General features: G+C 48.9%; 1 long non-coding RNA gene across 1 annotated transcript; it reads left to right on the plus strand.

The window, feature by feature from the left end:
* The first annotated feature begins 83 nt into the window (after positions 1 to 83).
* On the plus strand, positions 84 to 21,423 carry LOC140430497 (uncharacterized). The gene is made up of 3 exons (XR_011949439.1): positions 84 to 306; positions 11,845 to 11,967; positions 19,894 to 21,423. It is a non-coding gene; the product is annotated as an uncharacterized lncRNA (long non-coding RNA).
* The last annotated feature ends 1,439 nt before the right edge of the window (positions 21,424 to 22,862 follow it).

The raw sequence follows: 22,862 nt of genomic DNA on the forward strand, positions 1-22,862 counted from the left end.
TGGTCCAGAGCCGCCGTCAATCACTCCCCGGACATTGTGAGCTTGAGCATGCGCAGTGCCGATGCTGGTCTCGGCCGGGAGGTTTCACTGAAATCCGGTGGAGGCTCCAAACCCCACGAAGAGTTTGTTGTGAAACCAATGGGTTGTAAAACAGGAGGTCAGGGTTACAATCAACAACAACATCTTCTATTGATATTACATCATAAATCATCCCAGTCAACTTCACAGGAACATTATAAAACAAAGTTAGACACCCAGACATGAAAGGAGCTATTAGGATCGGTGACCAAAAACTTGGTCAAAGAGGTGAGTTTTAAAGAGTCTGAAAGGAGGTAAGTGAGGTGGAGACGGGGAGGTTTAGGGAGGGAATTCAGTGCTTGGGGCCGAGGGAACTTAAAACCATGGCAGAGTAATTAGAATCGGGGGGGTGCAAGAGTCCAGGATCAGAGCTGTGCAGATATCTCGGGGTTGTGGGGCTGGAGGAGATGACAGACACAGGGAGAGGCGAGGCCATGGAAGGATTTGAAAACAAGGGTGTGAATTGACGGGGAGAAAATGCAAGTCTCGGAGCACAGGGATCATTGGGGAAAGGAACTTGCTGTGAATTAAGACATGATGTGGAGATGCCGGCGTTGGACTGGGGTGAGCACAGTACTAAGTCTTACAACACCAGGTTAAAGTCCAACAGGTTTGTTTCGATGTCACTAGCTTTCGGAGCGCTGCTCCTTCCTCAGGTCATTCACCTGAGGAAGGATCAGCGCTCCGAAAGCTAGTGAAATTAAGACATGGGTAGCAGACTTTTGGATCGCTTTAAGTTAACAGAGGTAGAATGTGGGAGAGCAGCCAGGTGTGTAATGGAATAGTCGAATCGGGAAGCGACGATGGTAAATTGCCTTATTATCTAAAAAGGTTAACTGGGGTTATGGGGATAGGTGGAGGTGTGGGCTTAGTTAGGGTGCTCTTTCCAAGAGCCAGTGCCGATTGGATGCGCCGAATGGCCTCCTTCTGCACTGTAAATTCTATGAGATCAGAAGCTCATATTCGATCAGTATGAAACCAAATTTACAAAGAGACTGGCTCGAGGGCAGGTAGAAGTCAAAAGAAGTTGAACCGTGACGTCACAGCCTGCAGGTAAGGGACTGGCTGGTGACTGGTAAGTAGTTTTTATTTTATTTTTCCTTGGGTGTTATTGTGCGGGGCGCAGAGGTTGCTGAGTGAGTGCTTGCTGAGAAGGGGAGTGAATAACAGGTAAGCTCTTTCTTTTTCTTTTTTTATCTAGAGGGGATGGCAGGGAAGGTAGTGCAATGTTCCTCCTGCAGAATGTTTGAGGTGAGGGACACCGTCAGTGTCCCTGCTGATTTCATCTGTGAGAAGTGCACCCATCTCCAGCTCCTCAGAAACCGCGTTAGGGAACTGGAGCTGGAGCTGGATGATTGGGAGGCAGAGGTGGTCATAGATAGAAGCTTCAGGGATGTAGTTACTCAGAAGAATCAAGATAGATGGGTGATGGTGAGAGGGGCTGGGAGGAAGCAGTCAGTACAGGGATCCCCTGTGGTCGTTCCCCTTCGTAACAAGTATACCGCTTTGGATACTGTTGGGGACAACTTACCAGGGGTAAGCCATGGGGTACCGATCTCTGGCACAGAGTCTGTCCCTGTTGCGCAGAAGGGAAGGGGGGAGAGGAGTAGAGCATTAGTCATTGGAGAATCCATAGTTAGGGGGATAGATAGGCGATTCTGTGGGAACGAGAGAGACTCACGGTTGGTGTGTTGCCTCCCAGGTGCCAGGGTCCGCGATGTCTCGGATCGTGTTTTCGGGATCCTTAAGGGGGAGGGGGAGCAGCCCCAAATCGTGGTCCACATAGGTACCAACGACATAGGTAGGAAAAGGGATAGGGATGTAAGGCAGGAATTCAGGGAGCTAGGGTGGAAACTTAGATCTAGGACAAACAGAGTTATTATCTCTGGGTTGTTACCTGTGCCACGTGATAGCGAGACGAGGAATAGGAAGAGAGAGGAGTTGAACACGTGGCTACAGGGTTGGTGCAGGAGGGAGGGTTTCAGATTTCTGGATAATTGGGGCTCATTCTGGGGTCGGTGGGACCTCTTTAAACGGGATGGTCTCCACCTGGACCAGAGGGGTACCAATATCCTGGGGGGGGGGGGGGGGAATTTGCTAATGCTCTTCGGGAGGGTTTAGACTAGTTCAGCAGGGGCTTGGGAACCTGAATTGTAGCTCCAGTATACAGGAGGTTGAGAGTAGTGAGGTCATGAGTAAGGTTTCAAAGTTGCAGGAAGGTGGTTTAAAGTGTGTCTTCTTCAATGCGAGGAGCATCCGGAATAAGGTGGGTGAACTTGCGGCATGGGTTGGTACCTGGGACTTCGATGTTGTGGCCATTTCGGAGACATGGATAGAGCAGGGACAGGAATGGTTGTTGCAGGTGCCGTGGTTTAGATATTTCAGTAAGCTCAGGGAAGGTGGTTAAAAGAGGGGGCGGGGTGGCATTGTTAGTCAAGGACAATATTACGGTGGCAGAAAGGACGTTTGATGAGGACTAGTCTGAGGTAGTATGGGCTGAGGTTAGAAACAGGAAAGGAGCCCACTTCCGGTTGCGGCGATGCACTGCTAAGCCGCACGTTTCGGCAGCTCATGTTCTAACGGACATTTGGGCTCTTTTTGGGAGCTACAACGGAATTCATTCGGACCAAACCCAGTCTGGGGTGATGAAGTAAGGAGTCCCCCCTGGTGTGTATGGAAAGGATCGGTGGTAGTGGCCAGATTGCGTAGGATCCTTTGGAGCAGCGGCAGAGAAGAGAAGGAAGAAGCAAGATGGCGACGGATGGAGCCCGGACCAGCAGGAATTCCTCCGACGGTGTGTGGAGGAATTAAAGAAGGAGGTCCTGGCGCCGATGTTATTGGCAATCGAAGGGCTAAAAGAAATGCAAAAGGCCCAGGCGATAGAGCTCCGTGGGGTGAAGGCGAAGGCAGCGAAGAACGAGGATGAGATTCTGGGCCTAGCGGTAAAAATGGAGAGTCACGAGGCGCTACATAAGAGGTGTATCAAAAGGCTCGAAGTCCTGGAGAACAGCTCGAGGAGAAAGAACCTCCGGATTCTGGGTCTCCCCGAGGGAGTGGAGGGAGCTGACGTTGGGGCTTATGTGAGCACGATGCTCCATTCGCAAATGGGAGCTGAGGCCCCCTCGGGCCCCCTAGAGGTGGAAGGGGCTCACCGGGTCCTTGCGAGGAGACCAAAGGCTGGAGAACCACCAAGGGCGATAGTGGTGATCCGGCTGATCATGTGGAATGTGAGAGGCCTAAATGGGCCGATTAGGGGGGCCCGAGTGTTCGCGCACTTAAAAAGACTGAAGGCAGATGTGGTCATGCTTCAGGAGACGCATCTGAAGGTGGCGGATCAGGTTAGGTTAAGGAAGGATGGGTGGGACAGGTGTTCCACTCAGGGTTGGACGCGAAAAATAGGGGGGTGCCGATATTGGTGGGGAAACGGGTGTCGTTCGAGGCTAAGAATATAGTGGTGGATAACGGGGGTAGATACGTGATTGTGAGTGGTAGATTGCAGGGAAAGGAGGTCGTGCTGGTAAATGTATATGCCCCGAACTGGGATGACGTGGGATTTATGAAGCGGATGCTGGGATGTATCCCGGACCTGCAGGTGGGAAGCCTGGTAATGGGGGGGGGGGATTTCAAAACTGTGCTGGATCCAGGGCTAGACCGGTCTAGATCCAGGACCGGAAGAGGTCCGGCAGCAGCCAAGGTGCTTAGGGGGTTCATGGAGCAAATGGGGGGAGTGGATCTGTGGAGATTTGCTAGGCCGTTGGCCAAAGAGTTCTCCTTTTTCTCCCATGTCCACAAGGTATACTCCCGAATAGATTTCTTTGTTTTGAGCAGGGCACTGATTTCGAAGGTGGCAGGAACGGAGTATTCGGCCATAGCCGTTTCAGACCATGCCCCGCACTGGGTGGATCTGGAATTAGGAGAGGAGAGGGAGCAGCGCCCACTCTGGCGACTGGATGTGGGATTATTGGCGGATGAGGGGGTCTGTGGAAGAGTGCGGGGATGTATTGAGAGGTACCTGGAGGCCAATGATGATGGTGAGATCCAGGAGGGGGTAGTATGGGAAGCGCTGAAGGCGGTGGTTAGGGGAGAGTTGATCTCCATTAGGGCTTACAAGGAAAAAAAAGAGGGCAAAGAAAGGGAGAGATTAGTGGGGGAGATTTTGAGGGTGGATAAAAGATATGCGGAGGCCCCGGACGAAGGACTGTATAGAGAGAGGCGAAGACTTCAGATGGAGTTTGACCTGCTGACCACAGGAAAGGCAGAGGCACAGTGGAGGAAGGCACAGGGGATGAGATACGAATATGGGGAAAAGGCGAGCCGGCTGCTGGCCCACCAACTTCGCAAGAGGATAGCGGCGAGGGAAATTGGGGGAGTTAGGGATGAAACGGGAACTACGGAGCGGAGAGCTGGGAAGGTAAATGAGGTGTTTAAGACCTTTTATGAGAGGCTATATAGGTCCCAACCCCCGGAGGGAAACGAGGGAATGCAACAGTTTCTGGACCAACTAAGGTTCCCGAGGGTGGAGGAGCAGGAGGTGGCAGGTCTGGGGGCGCCAATTGAGGTGGATGAGGTGACTATAGGGCTGAGGAACATGCAGGCAGGGAAGGCCCCGGGACCAGACGGGTTCCCGGTGGAATTTTAGAGGAAATATGTGGACCTGTTGGCCCCGCTGCTGGCGAGAACCTTTAACGAGGCCAGAGAAGGGGGGACTCTACCCCTGACAATGTCGGAGACGACGATATCACTAATCCTGAAGCGGGATAAAGATCCGCTGCAATGCGGGTCATATAGGCCTATCTCGCTCCTGAATGTAGACGCCAAGCTGCTGGCAAAAGTGCTGGCGACGAGGATCGAGGATTGTGTCCCGGGGGTGGTGCATGAAGACCAGATAGGGTTTGTAAAGGGGAGACAACTGAATGTCAACGTGCGACTGCTGTTGGGGGTGATAATGATGCCCCCAGCGGAGGGGGAGGCAGAGATAGTGGTGGCAATGGATGCAGAGAAGGCATTCGATAGGGTAGAGTGGGAGTATCTATGGGAGGTGTTGAGGAGGTTTGGGTTCGGGGAGGGGTTTGTCAGTTGGGTCAGACTCCTATATGGGGCCCCAGTGGCAAGTGTAGTCACAAACCGGCAAAGATCGGAGTATTTTCGGTTACATAGGGGAACAAGGCAGGGGTGCCCCCTGTCCCCATTACTGTTTGCATTGGCAATTGAACCACTGGCCGTAGCATTGAGAGACTCTATGAAATGGAGGGGGGTGGTTAGAGGGGGAGAGGAACATCGAGTGTCACTCTACGCAGATGACCTACTGCTATATGTGGCGGATCCTGTAGAGGGGATGACAGAGGTTATGCAGATATTGAGGGAGTTTGGAGATTTTTCGGGATATAGGCTAAATATGGGGAAGAGTGAGATTTTCGTAATACACCCTGGGGATCAGGGAAGAGGAATAGACGCCCTGCCGTTAAGGAGAGTGGAAAGGAGCTTCCGATATTTGGGGATTCAGGTAGCTAGGAGCTGGGGAACGCTACACAAACTCAATCTGATGCGGCTGGTGGAGCAGATGGAGGAGGATTTCAAGAGGTGGGATATGCTGCCGCTCTCATTGGCGGGCAGAGTGCAGGCGGTAAAAATGATGGTCCTCCCAAGGTTTCTTTTTGTGTTTCAATGTCTCCCCATTCTGATCACGAAGGCCTTTTTCAAGAAAATAGACAGGAGCGTTATGAGTTTCGTGTGGGCAGGGAAGACCCCGAGGGTAAGGAGGGGGTTCTTGCAGCGTAGCAGGGACAGAGGTGGACTGGCGTTGCCGAATCTGGACGACTACTACTGGAGATGAGAGACGAGGGGGAGGCTCTGGTAGAGGAGCTGAAGAGAAAAGAGCTGGGGGAGGACATTGAGGAGGGGCTGTGGGCTGATGCCCTAAGTAGGGTAAATTCCTCGTCCTCGTGTGCCAGGCTTAGCCTGATACAATTCAAGGTTCTACACAGAGCACATATGACGGGAGCAAGACTGAGCAGGTTCTTCGGAGTGGAGGACAGGTGTGGGAGGTGCTTGGGAAGCCCGGCAAACCACACACACATGTTCTGGTCATGTCCGGCACTGGATGAGTACTGGAGGGGAGTGGCAAAGGTGATCTCAAAGGTGGTGAAGGTCCGGGTCAAGCCAGGCTGGGGGTTAGCTATATTTGGGGTAGCGGAAGAGCCGGGAGTGCAGGAGGCGAAAGAGGCCGATATTCTGGCCTTTGCATCCCTGATAGCCCGGCGAAGGATCCTACTTATGTGGAAGGAAGCGAAACCCCCCGGCGTGGAGGCCTGGATAAATGATATGGCAGGGTTCATAAAACTGGAACTAATGAAATTTGCGCTGAGAGGATCGGCTCAGGGGTTCTCCAGGCAGTGGCAACCGTTCCTTGACTATCTCGCGGAACGTTAAGGGAAAATAGATCATCAGCAGCAGCCCGGGGGACGGGGGAGCACTATTTTTTGTTACTTTGTTAGTTCACTATTTTATTTAAATAATGTTATTTATCAGTTATTGTGTTATTTTTATGTTGATTTGTAAAGTGGAAAAATTCTGTTTGAAAACTTTAATAAAATATATATTTTTTAAAATAAAAATAAAAAATAGGTACACGCAGCTCGATGCGTACCCTCTCCCCCGCATATCCGACATGGTCAATCGGATTGCACAGTTCAAGGTCTTTTCCACCGTGGACCTCAAGTCCGCATACCACCAGCTCCCCATCCGCCTGAGTGACCGCAAGTACACGGCCTTCGAGGCAGACGGGCGGCTCTACCACTTCTTAAGGGTCCCATTCGGCGTCATGAACGGGGTCTCGGTCTTCCAACGGGAGATGGACCGAATGGTTGATCAGCACGGGTTGCGGGCCACGTTCCCATACCTCAATAATGTAACCATCTGCGGCCATGACCAGCAGGACCACGACGCCAACCTCCGCAAATTCCTCCAGACCGCTAATGCCCTGAACCTCACCTATAATGAGGAAAAATGCGTTTAGCACCAACCGTCTGGCCATCCTGGGATACGTAGTGCGCAATGGAGTGATAGGCTCTGACCCCGAACGCATGCGCCCCCTTATGGAATTTCCCCTTCCCCACTGCTCCAAAGCCCTGAAACGCTGCCTGGGCTTCTTTTCGTATTACGCCCAGTGGGTTCCCCAGTACGCAGACAAGGCCCGCCCATTAATACAGTCCACTACCTTCCCCCTGTCGACAGAGGCCCGCCAGGCCTTCAGCCGCATCAAAGCGGATATCGCAAAGGCCACGATGCACGCAATCGACGAGTCCCTCCCCTTCCAGGTCGAGAGCGACGCATCTGATGTAGCTCTGGCGGCCAGTCTCAACCAAGCAGGCAGACCCGTGGCCTTTTTCTCCTGGACCCTCCACGCCTCAGAAATCCGCCACTCCTCAGTGGAAAAGGAAGCCCAAGCCATAGTGGAAGCTGTGCGACATTGGAGGCATTACCTGGCCAGCAGGAGATTCACTCTCCTCACTGACCAACGGTCAGTAGCCTTTATGTTCGATAATGCACAGCGGGGCAAAATCAAGACTGACAAGATCTTGAGGTGGATGATTGAGCTCTCCACCTATAACTATGAGATCTTGTATCGTCCCGGAAAGCTGAACGAGCCGTCCAATGCCCTATCCCGCGGCACATGTGCCAACACACAAGCAGACCGCCTCCAAGCCCTCCACGAGGACCTCTGCCACCTGGGGGTCACTCGATTCTACCAGTTCGTGAAGTCCCGCAACCTCCCCTACTCGGTTGAGGAGGTCCGTACAGCCACCAGGAACTGCCAAATCTGCGCAGAGTGCAAACCACATTTTTTCAGGCCAGATAGAGCGCACCTGATAAAGGCTTCCCGTCCCTTTGAATGCCTCAGTTTGGATTTCAAAGGCCCCCTCCCCTCCACCGACCGCAACGCATACTTCCTGAACGTGGTGGACGAGTACTCCCGTTTCCCCTTCGCCATCCCCTGCCCCGACATGACAGCGGCCACAGTCATTAAAGCCCTTGGCACCATCTTTACAGTGTTCGGTTTCCCCGCGTACATCCATAGTGACAGGGGGTCCTCCTTCATGAGTGATGAGCTGCGTCAGTTCCTGCTCAGCAAGGGCATTGCCTCGAACAGGACGACCAGCTACAACCCCCGGGGGAACGGTCTGGTAGAGAGGGAGAACGGTACGGTCTGGAAGACCGTCCTACTGGCCCTACGGTCCAGAAATCTCCCAGTTTCCCGGTGGCAGGAAGTCATCCCGGATGCCCTCCACTCCATCCGGTCGCTGCTGGTACCACCACTAACCAAACGCCCCACGAGCGCCTCCTCGTCTTCCCTAGGAAGTCCTCCTCCGGAACGTCGCTGCCGACCTGGCTGGCAGCCCCAGGACCCACCTTGCTCCGAAAACATGTGCGGGCGCACAAATCGGACCCGTTGGTCGAAAGGGTTCACCTTCTCCACGCAAACCCTCAGTACGCCTACGTGGCGTACCCAAATGGCCGACAGGACACGGTCTCCCTACGGGACCTGGCGCCCGCCAGAAACACACACACACTCCCAACACTGATCACCCCCTCCCTGCCACCGGCGCACCCAACGACCGCTCCCTTCCCGGGTGGATCGGTCCTCCTCCCATGCCCGCCCAGGAGTAAAGAAACAGGGACGAACAGCGCACCGCTCCCAGAGACGACAGTGCCCGAGCCAGCACCTGCACCACCACCGGGGCTGAGGCGATCGACAAGGACGACCGGGGCACCCGCTCGACTCATGGAATCCGCGTGACACAACAAGAAAAGGAAAACGAACTTGTAAATAATTCTGACAACCTGTACATAGTTAACTGTTGGGCTAAATGCATAGCCACTGTACGAAATCAGTTCCAGGACCAGCCTTGTAAACCCCTACCACCATGCGAACCACCACCCCGCCGGGTTCTTTTTTAACAAGGGGTGAATGTGGTGGTATGTATTAGGGGTAGTATGGTACCTGTGAAGCCGAGAGGCTATTGGCTGACAGGTCCCGGGTCCTGGTCGGATCTGCCGCCTGCTGGCTCCGCCCTGAAGGCGGAGTATAAGAGCTCGAGTTCTCCCAGCAGCTGCATTCTGTAACTGAGCTGCTGGGGAACAAGTCTTGCTTAATAAAGCCTCGATTGATTTCATCTCTTCTCGACTTGAGTGAGTAATTGTTGCGCTACCATTGTGACTGTCACACAAACACATTTTCGGTCTGAAAACTTAAACCAGCTGTTTTACATTCAATCAGGAACATCACAGTTTTACACCAATCGCTGAATTGACAGCACATTTCCAGCATTCACCATTGTTCTTCCTGACTCTAAACACAGTTGTCAAGGAGCTTCTGTTCCATGTCTAGGACCTCTGAGATATGGAAGAGAGCGGTTGGGACACATTTCTTACACGCCTCAGTAGTAGCCACCCAGATTCGGCAACACCAGCCCTCCTCTATCTCTACTACGCTCCAGGAACCCCCTCCTTACCCTCGGGGTCTTACTCGCCCACACAAAACCCATAATGCTCCTGCCTACCCTCTTAAAAAAGGCCTTGGTGATCACAATTGGAAGGCATTGGAATACAAAAAGAAACCTCGGGAGGGCCACCATTTTAATCGACTGTACCCTGCCCGCTAGCGAGTGGCAACATGTCCCACCGTTTAAAGTCCTCCTCCATCTGGATTGGATTGGATTTGTTTATTGTCACGTGTACCGAGGTACAGTGAAAAGTATTTTTCTGCGAGCAGCTCAACAGATCATTAAGTACATGAGAAGAAAAGGGAATAAAAATACATAATAGGGCAACACAACATATACAATGTAACACAACATATACAATGCACCCCTGGCTCGTCCCTTGATACAGCCGCGTCAAATTAAGTTTGTGCAGGGTCCCCCAGCTCCTAGCTACCTGGATCCCTAAGTATCGAAAGCTCCTTTCCGCCCTCCTCAACGGTAGGTCGTCTATCCCTCTTCCCTGATCCCCCGGATGCACCACAAAGAGCTCACTCTTCCCTACATTGAGCTTGTAGCCCGAGAAGTCCCCAAATTCCCTTAGGATCTGCATGACCTCCACCATCCCCTCCACTGGATCCGCCACATACAGCAACAAACAGGTCGTCTGCGTACAGTGACACTCGATGCTCCTCTCCCCCTCGAACCACCCCCCTCCATTTCCTAGACTCCCTTAATGCCATGGCCAAAGGTTCAATTGCTAATGCAAACAACAGGGGGGACGGGGCACCCCTATCTCGTCCCTCGATACAGCCGAAAATGCTCCGACCTCCACCAATTCGTAACCACACTCGCCACCGGGGCTCTATATAGGAGCTTAACCCAACTGATAAACCCCTCCTCAAACCCAAACCTCCGCAACACTTCCCAGAGATACTCCCACTCTACTCGGTCAAAGGCCTTCTTCGCGTCCATAGCTGCCGCTATCTCTGCCTCCCTCTCCACCGATGGCATCATTATCACGTTTAGGAGCCTTCGCACATTGGTATTTAGCTGCCTGCCCTTTACAAATCCCGTCTGGTCCTCGTGAATCACCCCCGGGACACAGTCCTCAATCCTCGTAGCCAACACTTTTGCCAGCAACTTAGCATATACGTTGAGGAGCGAGATCGGCCTATACGACCCGCTTCAGGATCAAAGAGATCGTTGCCTGCGGGAACAGATCTTTACCAGATGGGATTTCTAAAAAGGATAGAGAGTGATAAAGGTTCACATTTCACAGCAGAGGTAAGGCAACAGCTCTGTTTTCTTGTGGGTGTGAAAAGACATTACCACATCCCCTACTAACCAGTAACTAAGTAAAGTCACCATAGCCCAGATAGCAATCGGCTACTGTCCCCTTTGAGGGGGAGAGCTGACTGGTGGTGATTTAACCTGAGGATCACCACACCTCAGACGAGGGGCAAGGTTGATAATGTGGTCGGTTTAGCTCAGTTGGCAAGATGGCTAGTTCGTGCTGCACAGTGAGCCCAACAGCGCGGATTCAATTCCTGTATCAGCCAAGGTTACTCATAAAGGCCGACCATCTCAACCCTGCCCCTCAGCTGAAAGGTGGTGATCCTCAGGTTAAATCACCACCAGTCAGCTCTCATCTGGGACTATGGTGACTTTACCAACCAGAATCTTGTCAGATGGTTGGGAACTTTATTCACTCTCAAGAAACACTGACAAAAGCTGTCATGAAGGGAGCTGATGGTCTGGTCAAGGGCAATGACTTGGTCACTTCCCTGCCTTGCGTCTTAAAGACCATTCACTCCCCTCCACTTCACTCCCTCGCTCACAGACCATTTCAGCTCATAAGTGATCGGTCAATCCAGTTCCCACCAGGGTCCCACTCCCCATTGCTACTCGACAAAGCTATGGCCAGTTCTCTCAGAACCTCCAATAAACCGACATCTTCCCTGCTAAAGACAATGGAGAAGATCGATGCTGACTATTCAGCACCTCCAGGGAGAACCACAATTGCTCAATGAGACATTAAATAATGTTAAATTCACTCATAAAAGTAGTGGGGTTGGGAGCCCAATTGGGAAGGACCATATGATGTTATTGATTAATTGGAAGAAACAACTCTTATATTACCAAATTGGAAATGAGGGAAGGAAACAAGATATCTGTGTTCCCATGGAGATCAGTGTAAACTGTACAAAATGAATTTTCATTTTTCATTTTCATTTCATGAAGCGGTCAGATGGAGAACAAACGCGATTTTTGATTTTTCCAACAGGGACACGATGTGGTCGGGCATCATGCTCTTGGACTGTGTCCAGGCTGAAGTTCTGTTCCTGCTGTATGATCCTCCTCCAGATTGTCCTTTCTGAGATCCAGGCAGGTGGTGTTCAACACTCAGGTGGGAAAGACAAAAATCCACAACAATGAGCTTGAAACAAAGTTGATGAATTTAATATGTAACCAGAACATTAAACTTCAATTCAATTATTATTCGTAGAAATAAATACCAACTGTCAGAATGAACATGGTTCAGTCCTGGCTGTGATTAACAACAGCAATAACAGCAGAATCCAACCTCTGTCATCACTTGTGAACTTGCTGGTGTCTCACCAGGTGGGATGACTGAGTGAATGCTTTCCCACACTTGGAGCAGGTAAACAACCTCTCGCCAGTGTGAACTCGCTGGTGTCTCACCAGGTGGGATGAATGGACAAATGCTTTCCCACAGTCGGAGCAGCTGAATGGCCTCTCCCCAGTGTGAACCCACTGGTGCGCCAGCAGGTGGGCTGACTGACTGAAACCCTTCCTACAGACGGAGCAGGTGAATGGCCTCTCCCCAGTGTGAACTCTCTTATGTATTCGTAGGTCGGATGAATTGATGAACCCTTTCCCGCACATAGAGCACGAGAACGGCCTCTCCTCAGTGTGAGTGTATTGGTGTCTCAGAAGTTCAGGTGACCGATGCTCCCCTGTGTGAATGTGTCGATGGTATTCCAGCCGTGACTGGTAATTGAATCCCTTCCCACAGTCTCCACATTTCCACGGTTTCTCCGTGGTGTCAGTATTTGTGTGTCTCTCCAGGTTGGATGATCAGTTGAAGCTTCGTCCACACACACAACACGTGTACGGTTTCTCCTCGCTGTGAATGATGTGGTGTTTTTACAGGATGTGCAACTGGTCAAAGCTCTTTTCACAGTCAGGCCACTGGAACACTCTCACTCAGGGGTGTGTGTGTGTGTGGGGGGGGGGGGGGGGGGGGGGGGTCTTTTTCAGTCACATTTATGTTTGAAATCTTATTCCTCAGACAGAATAAAGATTTTTCCTTCCACATTCAAAAGCTGATGATATTCAAGTCCTGATGAATTGAGTGATTCTGACAGATCTTGGTCATTGGTTTTTGTTTCCTGTCTGTACATACTCCTCTTCTGATATCCTGTAAAAAGAGGTTACATAGAATGACACAGAATAGAAACAAGCCATTCGGCCCAACTATTGCAAATGTGATGCTGTTTAAGAAAGGGGCAAAGGATAGCCCAGGAAACTACAGACCTGTCAGCTTGACATCAACAGTGGGAAAACTGATGGAGGCCATAATACGGGATGAGATAAATATACACTTTGAGAAAAATAAATTAATACTAGACAGTCAACATGGCTTAGTCCAGGGCATGTCTGACAAATGTAACTGAGTTCTTTCATGAGGTGATACAGGTAGTGGATGAGGGTAGTGCCTTGGATGTTGTATATTTGGACTTTCAGAAAGCATTTAATATGGTGCCATATGGCAGGTTGGTGAGCAAATTTAAAATGGTTGGGATTGATGGGTCCTTGGCAGCATGGATTTGAATTTGGCTAAGAGATAGGAAACAGCAGGTAGGCATAGATGGGCATTTCTCAGACTGGAGTTGTTAGTGGTGCTCCCCAGGGATCAGTGTTGAGACCTTTGCTTTTTCTGATTTATATAAATGATTTAGAGGTGGGTGTTGAGGGCAAATTCTCTAAATTTGCAGATGATACTAAGCTAGGGAGAATAGTGAATTGTGATGACGCTGAGCGACTTCAGAGGGACATTGACAGATTGACCAAATAGGCAGACACCTGGCAGATGTACTTCAATGCAGAGAAATGTGACGTAATGCACTTTGGTAGAAGAAACATGGGGAGACAATATAGGCTCAATGGTACAACTTTGAAGGGAGTACAGGAGCAGAGAGAGGGACTTTGTGGTTCAAATACATGATTCTCTGAAGGTAGCCAGGCAAGTTAAAACAGTTGTTAAGTGGGCTTAAAGCATCCTTGGGTTTATAAATAGGAGGCATAGAGTAGAAAAGCAAAGAAGTGATGCTGCACCTCTGCAAATCACTAGTCGGACCACATTGGAGTATTGTGTTCAGTTCTGGGAACCTTATTTAAGGAAGGATGTTAAAGTCCTGGAGAGAGTGCAGAGGAGATTTACTGGAATGATACCAGGAATGAGGAATTTTAGATACAAGGAAAGATTCGAGAAATTGGGTTTGTTCTCCTTGGAGCAGAGAAGCTTAAGAGGTGACCTAATTGAAGTGTTCAAAATTCTGAACAATTTTGACAGGGTAAAGAAGGATAATCTGTTTCCACTAGTTGGTATGTCAATGATTAGGGGTCATAATTTCATGATGGTCAGCAAGAGAGCTAAGACTGAGATGAGGAGAAAATTCCTCGATGGGCCAAATGGCCTCCTTCTGTGCTTTAAATAACAATAACAAAACTAGTGTCTGCTGCTGTTTAAAGGTAGGTAAAGTCCCCCTAGTCCCAGATAACCATAGGCTGCTTTCCCCTTTGATGTGGAGAGCTGGCTAGTGATTTAAGCAGAGGATCGCCACACCTCAGGCTGGTGGCAAGGTTGAGAAGGTGGGACCTTCATGAATAAGCTCAGCGGGTACAGGAATTGAACCTGCGCTGCTGGCTTCACTCTGCATCACAAACCAAATGCCTCGCCAACTGAGCTAAACCAGCTCCCAGTTTATACTGCACACTCATCTCCTCCTATTCCAACTGCTTCAGCTCAGTCTTTCAGTTTCTCTTTCTATTCTTTTCTCTCTCATGCACTCGTCTAGTTTCTTTTTGAAAGTATTTCAGTTTTTGGCACACTATTCCCTGCAGTAGTGAGTTCCACATTCTAACCGTTCCAAGTAAACACGTCGCTCCTGATTGGATTTATCTGCAACCATCTTCTTTTCTGGTCCCTAGCTTTGGATTCTCCCACAAATGGAAACATTCTCTCACCATCTACAAGGTCTCACTCGGCAAACTGGGCAGGAAAATAAAAACTTATGAGATCCAAGAGCAAGTTAGATATTGGATTAAAAAAATACCTCAATGACAGCAAGTGACAAATGATGGTCAATGGGTGTATTTGTGACTGGGAGATGGTGGCACAGTGTCACTGGACTAGTGGTGCACAGGCCCAGGGAGGACCCATGTTTGAATGCCACCATGGCAGAGGGTGGAATTTAAATTCAATAAAGAAATCTGGAATTGAAAGCCAGACCCTGTGTGAAAATGAAATCATTGTTGATTGTTTTAAAACCCATCACATTCACTAATGTGGTTAACTCTAAACTGTCCTCTGAAATTGCCCAGCAAGCCACACAGTTTAAGGGCAATTAGGGATGAGGAAAACATGCTGGTCTTGCCAGTGATGCCCACATCCCAGAAAGAATAAAGTAAAGCTGTTTCCAGTGAGTTTCACAGGACTCAATACCCGGTCCCTCATTCCTGCTTTGTATCATTGATTTGAACAAAGAACAAAGAACAAAGAAATGTACAGCACAGGAACAGGCCCTTCGGCCCTCCAAGCCCGCGCCGACCATACTGCCCGACTAAACTACAATCTTCTACACTTCCTGGGTCCGTATCCTTCTATTCCCATCCTATTCATATATTTGTCAAGATGCCCCTTAAATGTCCCTATCGTCCCTGCTTCCACTACCTCCTCCGGTAGCGAGTTCCAGGCACCCACTACCCTCTGCGTAAAAAACTTGCCTCGTACATCTACTCTAAACCTTGCCCCTCTCACCTTAAACCTATGCCCCCTAGTAATTGACCCCTCTACCCTGGGGAAAAGCCTCTGACTATCCACTCTGTCTATGCCCCTCATAATTTTGTAGACCTCTATCAGGTCGCCCCTCAACCTCCTTCGTTCCAGAGAGAACAAACCGAGTTTATTCAATCGCTCCTCATAGCTTATGCCCTCCATACCAGGCAACATTCTGGTAAATCTCTTCTGCACCCTCTCTAAAGCCTCCACATCCTTCTGGTAGTGTGGCGACCAGAATTGAACACTATACTCCAAGTGTGGCCTAACTAAGGTTCTATACAGCTGCAACATCACTTGCCAATTCTTATACTCAATGCCCCGTCCAATGAAGGCAAGCATGCCGTATGCCTTCTTGACTACCTTCTCCACCTGTGTTGCCCCTTTCAATGACCTGTGGACCTGTACTCCTAGATCTCTTTGACTTTCAATACTCTTGAGGGTTCTACCATTTACTGTATATTCCCTACCTGCATTAGCCCTTCCAAAATGCATTACCTCACATTTGTCCGGATTAAACTCCATCTGCCATCTCTCCGCCCAAGTCTCCAGACAATCTAAATCCTGCTGTATCCTCAGACAGTCCTCATCGCTATCCGCAATTCCACCAACCTTTGTGTCGTCTGCAAACTTACTAATCAGACCAGTTACATTTTCCTCCAAATCATTTATATATACTACAAACAGCAAAGGTCCCAGCACAGATCCCTGTGGAACACCACTGGTCACAGCCCTCCAATTAGAAAAGCATCCCTCCATTGCTACCCTCTGCCTTCTATGGCCTAGCCAGTTCTGAATCCACCTTGCCAGCTCACCCCTGATCCCGTGTGACTTCACCTTTTGTACTAGTCTACCAATGTAACTTAAATGTAAGGACATGAATAAGAAGTTTGCTGATGATACAAAAAATAGTTGTGAGCTTTATAGTGAGGAAGAAAGTGGTAAGGAAAACAAGGCAAATGATTGCATGATAAATGACAGGGCGAGTTTGATCAGAGCTAGTTTCCTGTACACAGGACAGGAAGGATGTGATTGCACTAGAGAGAGTGCAGAGGGGATTTAAAAACATGTGCCAGAAATTGAGAAATTTTTCTCTGAATAAAGATTGGATAGGGTGGGGTTGTTTTCTTTGGAACTGAAAAGATGGTGGGGAAACCTAAATTAAATGTATAAAATTCTGAGGGATCTAAATAGATTTGATAAGGAAGGTCAAATTCCCTTTGATTGAGGGATCCATAATGAGGGGGCAGCGATTTAATGTAGAATCAGGAGGTTTAGAGCAAATTTTCTTTCCCCCAGAGGTGACAAGTCTCTATTACATACTGCCTGAAAGGATAGCCGAAACATTCACAACATTTAAAAACAATTTGAATTAACGTAACCTACAAGGCTACAGACCACGAGCTGGAAATTGGGATTAGGCTGAATAGCTACTTGTGCAGCGAATACGATGCTGAATAAAATGCAACACGAACAACAAACTTTAACCAAAATTGACCTCATAACTACCACTAATAACACAGTTCAGTGATCTGCCCATTTTAGCTGGTATAGTTGATATTCTGGTGTTCGGTCCGGAAAGTGCACAGGACAGGACTTTTGGAATAGTTAAAGTTCGTAGTCACCATCGTTCCTCTCCTCCTGGAAATGTAAAAGCCGATGCACTGGCTAAAGCAGGTTCCAGGCACGGATATTTTGTGACACCCCCGAAAGCGCACCAGTGAATGCAGTTCAGGTCTCAGACTAATATCGAGGATTTAGTGCAGGCCCAGAAGCAGGATAGCAATCTCAGGGAGATTTTAAACGGAAGATTCCCAGCACCTTTTGATATGTTTAAGAATACACTGACCCCACATGACGGTGTGGTGTTAAAAGACATCCTTTATGTGGTTCCTGAACAGGACAGGAATCAGCTCATTTGTTTATTCCATGACAGTCATGGACATCAGGGAATTGATCCCAGTACAGCCCTCCTCAGGCAGCTCTGTTGGTGGCCGAGTTTAAAAGACGATGTAACTCACTACGTTGAGAATTGCCTTATCTGTGCCCAGAACAATCAGGACAGATATGCCAAAAAGGCTCAGCTTAATCACACCCGACCTGTTAATGGCCCCTGGACTAACCTCCAGATCGATTATATTGGACCATTGCCCCCTTGCAGGAATGGTTATAAGTATGTACTCATGGTGATAGACATGTTTACAAAATGGGTGGAAGCATTCCCATCCAGAACGAACACGGCAAAGACCACAGCCAAGATTTTAACCCACCACATCTTTACGAGATGGGGACTCCCCCGCAGCATTGAATCCGACCAAGGTTCCCATTTTACGGGACGTGTCAGGAAGAACGTCCTCGCGATATTTGGCATTACCCAAAAATTCCACATTGCATACCACCCACGGTCGAGTGGTATCGTGGAGCGCATGAATCGGACCCTAAAAGCTACCCTCCGAAAAATGGTCCAGCAAAACAACACCACTTGGGATTCAGTCCTCCCTTTTGCGCTGATGTTTTTGCGAAATACGGTTTCTACATCCACAGGTTACATCCCACACACCTTCATGACCGGACGCCCCATGAAAGGCACAGAATTTTTATTGGGATTAGATTTGACCAGCCCCAAAGTGACGGCCCTCACAAACGAGAAAGCAGTAGAACAATGTTAAAACGGCTCAGCTAGCAGCCGCAGCGAAATTGGGCACAAGAAAGAAACAGAGCAAGGCCTGTTTCGATAAGACAGTGCATGCGACTGAATTCAGTGTAGGACAGCAAGTCATGCTCTCAGTATACAACCCCAGCACATTCCTGTCACCTAAATATTTGGGTCCGTACTCCATTGCGGACAAAGTAAGCCCTTTCATCTACAAAATAAAGTACCCCAATGGAAAGACTGCGTGGTTCCATATCAATCAGCTTAAGGCATATGGAACACAGTCTAATCACACACACCACGTCATGCTCGACGCAGCAGACCACACCCCACCCACAGCCAACGTAACCCTACCCTCCCCCAACACGTCCAGCCCAGCCATGGACTCAATCCCGACTCCACCCCCGAGCTATACACTCCGCCCCGGAACACCCACAGACTGCAACAGCAGCGATAGCGACTGTGACGCGTACAATAGCCACAGCACGCCTCCCTACTATCCCCATGCAACAGGACCCACATCCAGCGAATCTGACCACGATTTGTGTGATCCCTTCATGATCACTTTCCTAAACAAACGCCATCAACGACTACCGCCTACAATGACGACCCCGATTCCGTCCCCACAGAACTAGACACCACCTTTTGGCACCGAGATAACTCCTACAGACTCGTCCAGAACGACGAGAGGGATCCCAAATCACACCATGCAGCCCTATCCACCCTGATACACTCGAGAGTTTGGCATTTGGGAGAAGATGACGACTTTGAGTCTGACTCCCAAAACGAGAACCCCTTTGCGACCCTGTCCGCAACCGATAACTGAGGTGTCCAGATGATGTTTTAAAAAGGAACCGCTTGGGAGAAAACGATGTCCTTTCTGATGGAACCTGCAGCATTTTTTATGTTGTTTGTTGTGGTATTGTTTAATGTTGTTTGTAAGAACGGGAGAAAGAATTTCCACGGCCCCACGTCTTATTTTTCGGCCGAAACCTCTGAGAACTTGCCCGCACGCTCATTGGCAGAAACCGCTGAGAGCTTGCCAGATCCCCGTTCGTAACTGCCCTTCTGGTTCGAAGGAAGAACCAATACGGCAACCCCCCACGATGACTACATTTCTTGCCCGTTCTTGTCGGTTGCTCAGGCAGTGGAGAAACGGCATTGGGATCCGCCCTGCCTGGGAACACCCACTCTGGTCAGCTACTCTCGGGTAGAGCACACACAGCATCGGTCACCGTCCTACCCGGGGATTCGATCCAAATCTTACCCGTCGCGGCCCATATGCACCTCATTTTGGCAATTTTCGTTCAAAAAGTTTTGTTTTGTTTCAGGCGGCCCTTTGGTTGCCATCCCTCTGCTATTTACACCCTCAAACATTTGGATGGTAAATCGCACAGTCTGCGAGACGGCTCACACTTTCAGTATTTGTTAAGTGTGTCTTGTCCTGAAATTTGGTTTTTGGAAAGAAAAAATGAGGGAGTCACACACAGTGACCAATTATAAAGGGAGTAATTGGCACTAAAGGACAGACATGCTATCATACGAGATATTAAAACAAGGTAGTGACAGACACTATGCTTGATCCCACTGAACTCCAGAAGCTCCAGGAACAGAAGAGAAGAGAAGAGAAGAGAAAGACGAAGAATCATGAGGATATCCTCCGTGTTGCTCATCACCCTAATGAACATTTGGTTGCGCGCGAACGCGAACCCCCTACCCCAACCCCCCCCCCCGCCGTTAATGATTCACTTCCCCATAGTACCCAGAGCCCACAAGCGACACCACACCATCTTGGTGTGACAGGTTTATAACCTGGTACTCCCTGTCCTACTTGGTAGAATCCCTATTAGTCTTGGCGATACTCTGCTGCATCGTGCAGACTATTCGTCTGAGGAAATGGAGAAGGAGAGCCTACCGCGCTCGCACCCCGGTATATAGGATAAGATCCCCTATTTTTGGTTATGACCAGAACCCCGACCCCCGCGATCTATAATAAAGGACATTCGTTTGCGTTCCTTTTTGTGAGTAAAGAAATGTTTCATGAGCGATTGTACAATCCTGAGCTTGACTGCCAAGCCAGGAAAAATGTGAATAATGCTGCCATGATTTTGTGTGTACTGTTTAAGAAGTTAGTATGATTGAATGTTTGAGTGAGTGTAGTTTATTAAGGACAGTTAGAGGTACCGTTTTTCTTATTTTGTAATGCATGTCCCTGTTTTGACATAGCGCCACTTAGAATTGTCAGTTAAAAATTTCTTGCATAGTTATGGTCAGTGTAGAGGCCATAGAAGAGTGCTCGCTGGGTCAGGGAATGAAGAACAACGCAGTTATGTGATCCGTCATGCTTCGCGTTAGGATCACAAGGAGGGAGTGTAGCCACCTGGGTTGGCTACTTCCCGACGTAAAATGGAGAACAGCAAAGGCTGAAGGGAAATTCAGCCAACACAGGAAAAAACTAGCAGGTGTAAGTTTACTGTGTATTAGACTGTGCAAAAACCCAGACAGCATCGATACAAGCAGCCATCTGCATAGTAATGTAGCAGCCATCTACATACTAATGAATGATCCCCGGGAACAATCGAAACATTTACAGTAAACAAGGCCAAGCCAGACTCCTTGGCGCCAGCAGGAGACAACACAAAAGAGGTTAATGGACACCTAAAGACCGCCCAATGATCAGGGAACCGCTCCAGCATTGGAGAAATCAAACCAAGCGATTGGAACAAAGTCCAATCACTTGAAACCAGGTACGGGGTCCGCCCCGAAAGGCGGGAAGTCCCTGGGGACTATAAAGTAAAGCCCCCAAGTTCAAATCATCCTTCTTGACAGGGTCACTCAGCAACGCGAAGCAACCCTTTAGAGTGACCTGTCCAGCTGCCGCTCCAAAGAAGTAAGTCTCCAGTCAATGCTCGCTATGAGATAGGCGCTCCTAGCTACCAGTCCATATCAGTTTTGAATCCCGCAGTTTCAGAACCCGAACAAAAGGCTATTTGTTCCCCTGACCTGGTGGGCCAGTCCGAAGCTAAGTATAGGCCTGTTAGTGATAGAAATAGCCTAGAAAGTAGAGTTTATGCATGAGTAGCGATTTACTGTGTATAATAAATGTGTATTGATTTGAATCTTGCTAATTGGTGTGTTGAGTTATTGATCATTTCTTGAACTTAAACCTTGTGGCGGTATCATAAAGATACCTGGTGACTCTAGAGCAAAGGTTATAAAACAGAGCCAATTGAACCAACTAAAAGTTAGCAACAGTGGCCAAACAGTTGATTATCAACCTGTAAATCCTTCCAATACATCAATGGCAGGTGGTAAGAGCAGCCAGCCATCTCCTGGTCAGCCATGCTTAATATGTAGTGGTTCCCTTGAGCCATAGCCGCTCATGACAGGCTAGTGCTCTGTTCAAGGAAAACTAGCTAAGGAAACACATCTAAACATGCATTTCTAGGCAGAGGAATAGAATCAAGGAGATGTGGAGTTGAGAATGAAGAACTGCAGGAGCTGGAGTCTGATACTCTATCTCGTGGTAGAAGTTGGAAGCTGTGGACATGATTGTGTAAGGCAGTTTGATAAAGGGAAACGCTTATTTAGGCACCACTTAGAAACATGATAGCAAGACAATGGCCAAGGAAGGAGTGTGTGATGCACAAAGCAAATTGTTCATAATAATCTTTATTGTCATAAGTAGGCTTACATTAACACTGCAATGAAGTTACAGTGAAAAGCCTCTAGTCCCCACACTCCAGTGCCTGTTCAGGCACACAGAGGGAGAATTCAGAATGTCCAAATTACCTAATAGCACGTCTTTTGGGACTTGTGGGAAGAAACCGGAGCACCCGGAGGAAATCCACACAGACACAGGGAGAATGTGCAGACACTGCACAGACAGTGACCCAAGCGGGATTCGAACCTGGGACCTGGCGCTGTGAATCCATAGTGCTAACCACTATGCTACCATGCTGCCCAATGTTCCACTGAGCCAGAATTCTGCTTACACGTCCAAGCACTTAGTCATAGAACTTTTCACAGCATTTTGGGTCAATGCAGCTTTTCTGTGCATCCCAACAAGTACAACACCAACAACTTGCATTTACATAGCAACAGTAAAATACATTTCACAGGAGCATATTTAAACAAAATCCTATACCAAGCAACAGAAGGAAATGCTAAGGAAAATAACCAAAAAATGAGTCAAAGCTGATTTAAGGAGCATCTTAAAAGGGAGAGGTGTATTGAAGAAGGTACCAGTCTCGATTTTGGAAATGCAGTTTAACTGTAACAGAAGAAATACCTTTTTGTGGTGCTCATGCGTTGAACTAACTCAATATTTATCTGAACAATGAGAGTGAAAGATATTTTCATTCGCCTCGTCACCTTTTTCACTGTGTTCAGGATCATAGCATAGAATCATAGAATTTACAGTGCAGAAGGAGGCCATTCAGCCCATTGAGTCTGCACCGGCCCTTCGAAAGAGCACCCCACTTAAGCCCACGTCTCCACCCCATCCCCGTAACCCAGCAATCCCACCTAACCTTTTTGGACGCTAAGGGCAATTTATCATGGCCAA

The sequence above is a fragment of the Scyliorhinus torazame genome, chromosome 10 (genome assembly GCF_047496885.1).
Source record: "Scyliorhinus torazame isolate Kashiwa2021f chromosome 10, sScyTor2.1, whole genome shotgun sequence".
Classification (NCBI taxonomy): domain Eukaryota; kingdom Metazoa; phylum Chordata; class Chondrichthyes; order Carcharhiniformes; family Scyliorhinidae; genus Scyliorhinus; species Scyliorhinus torazame.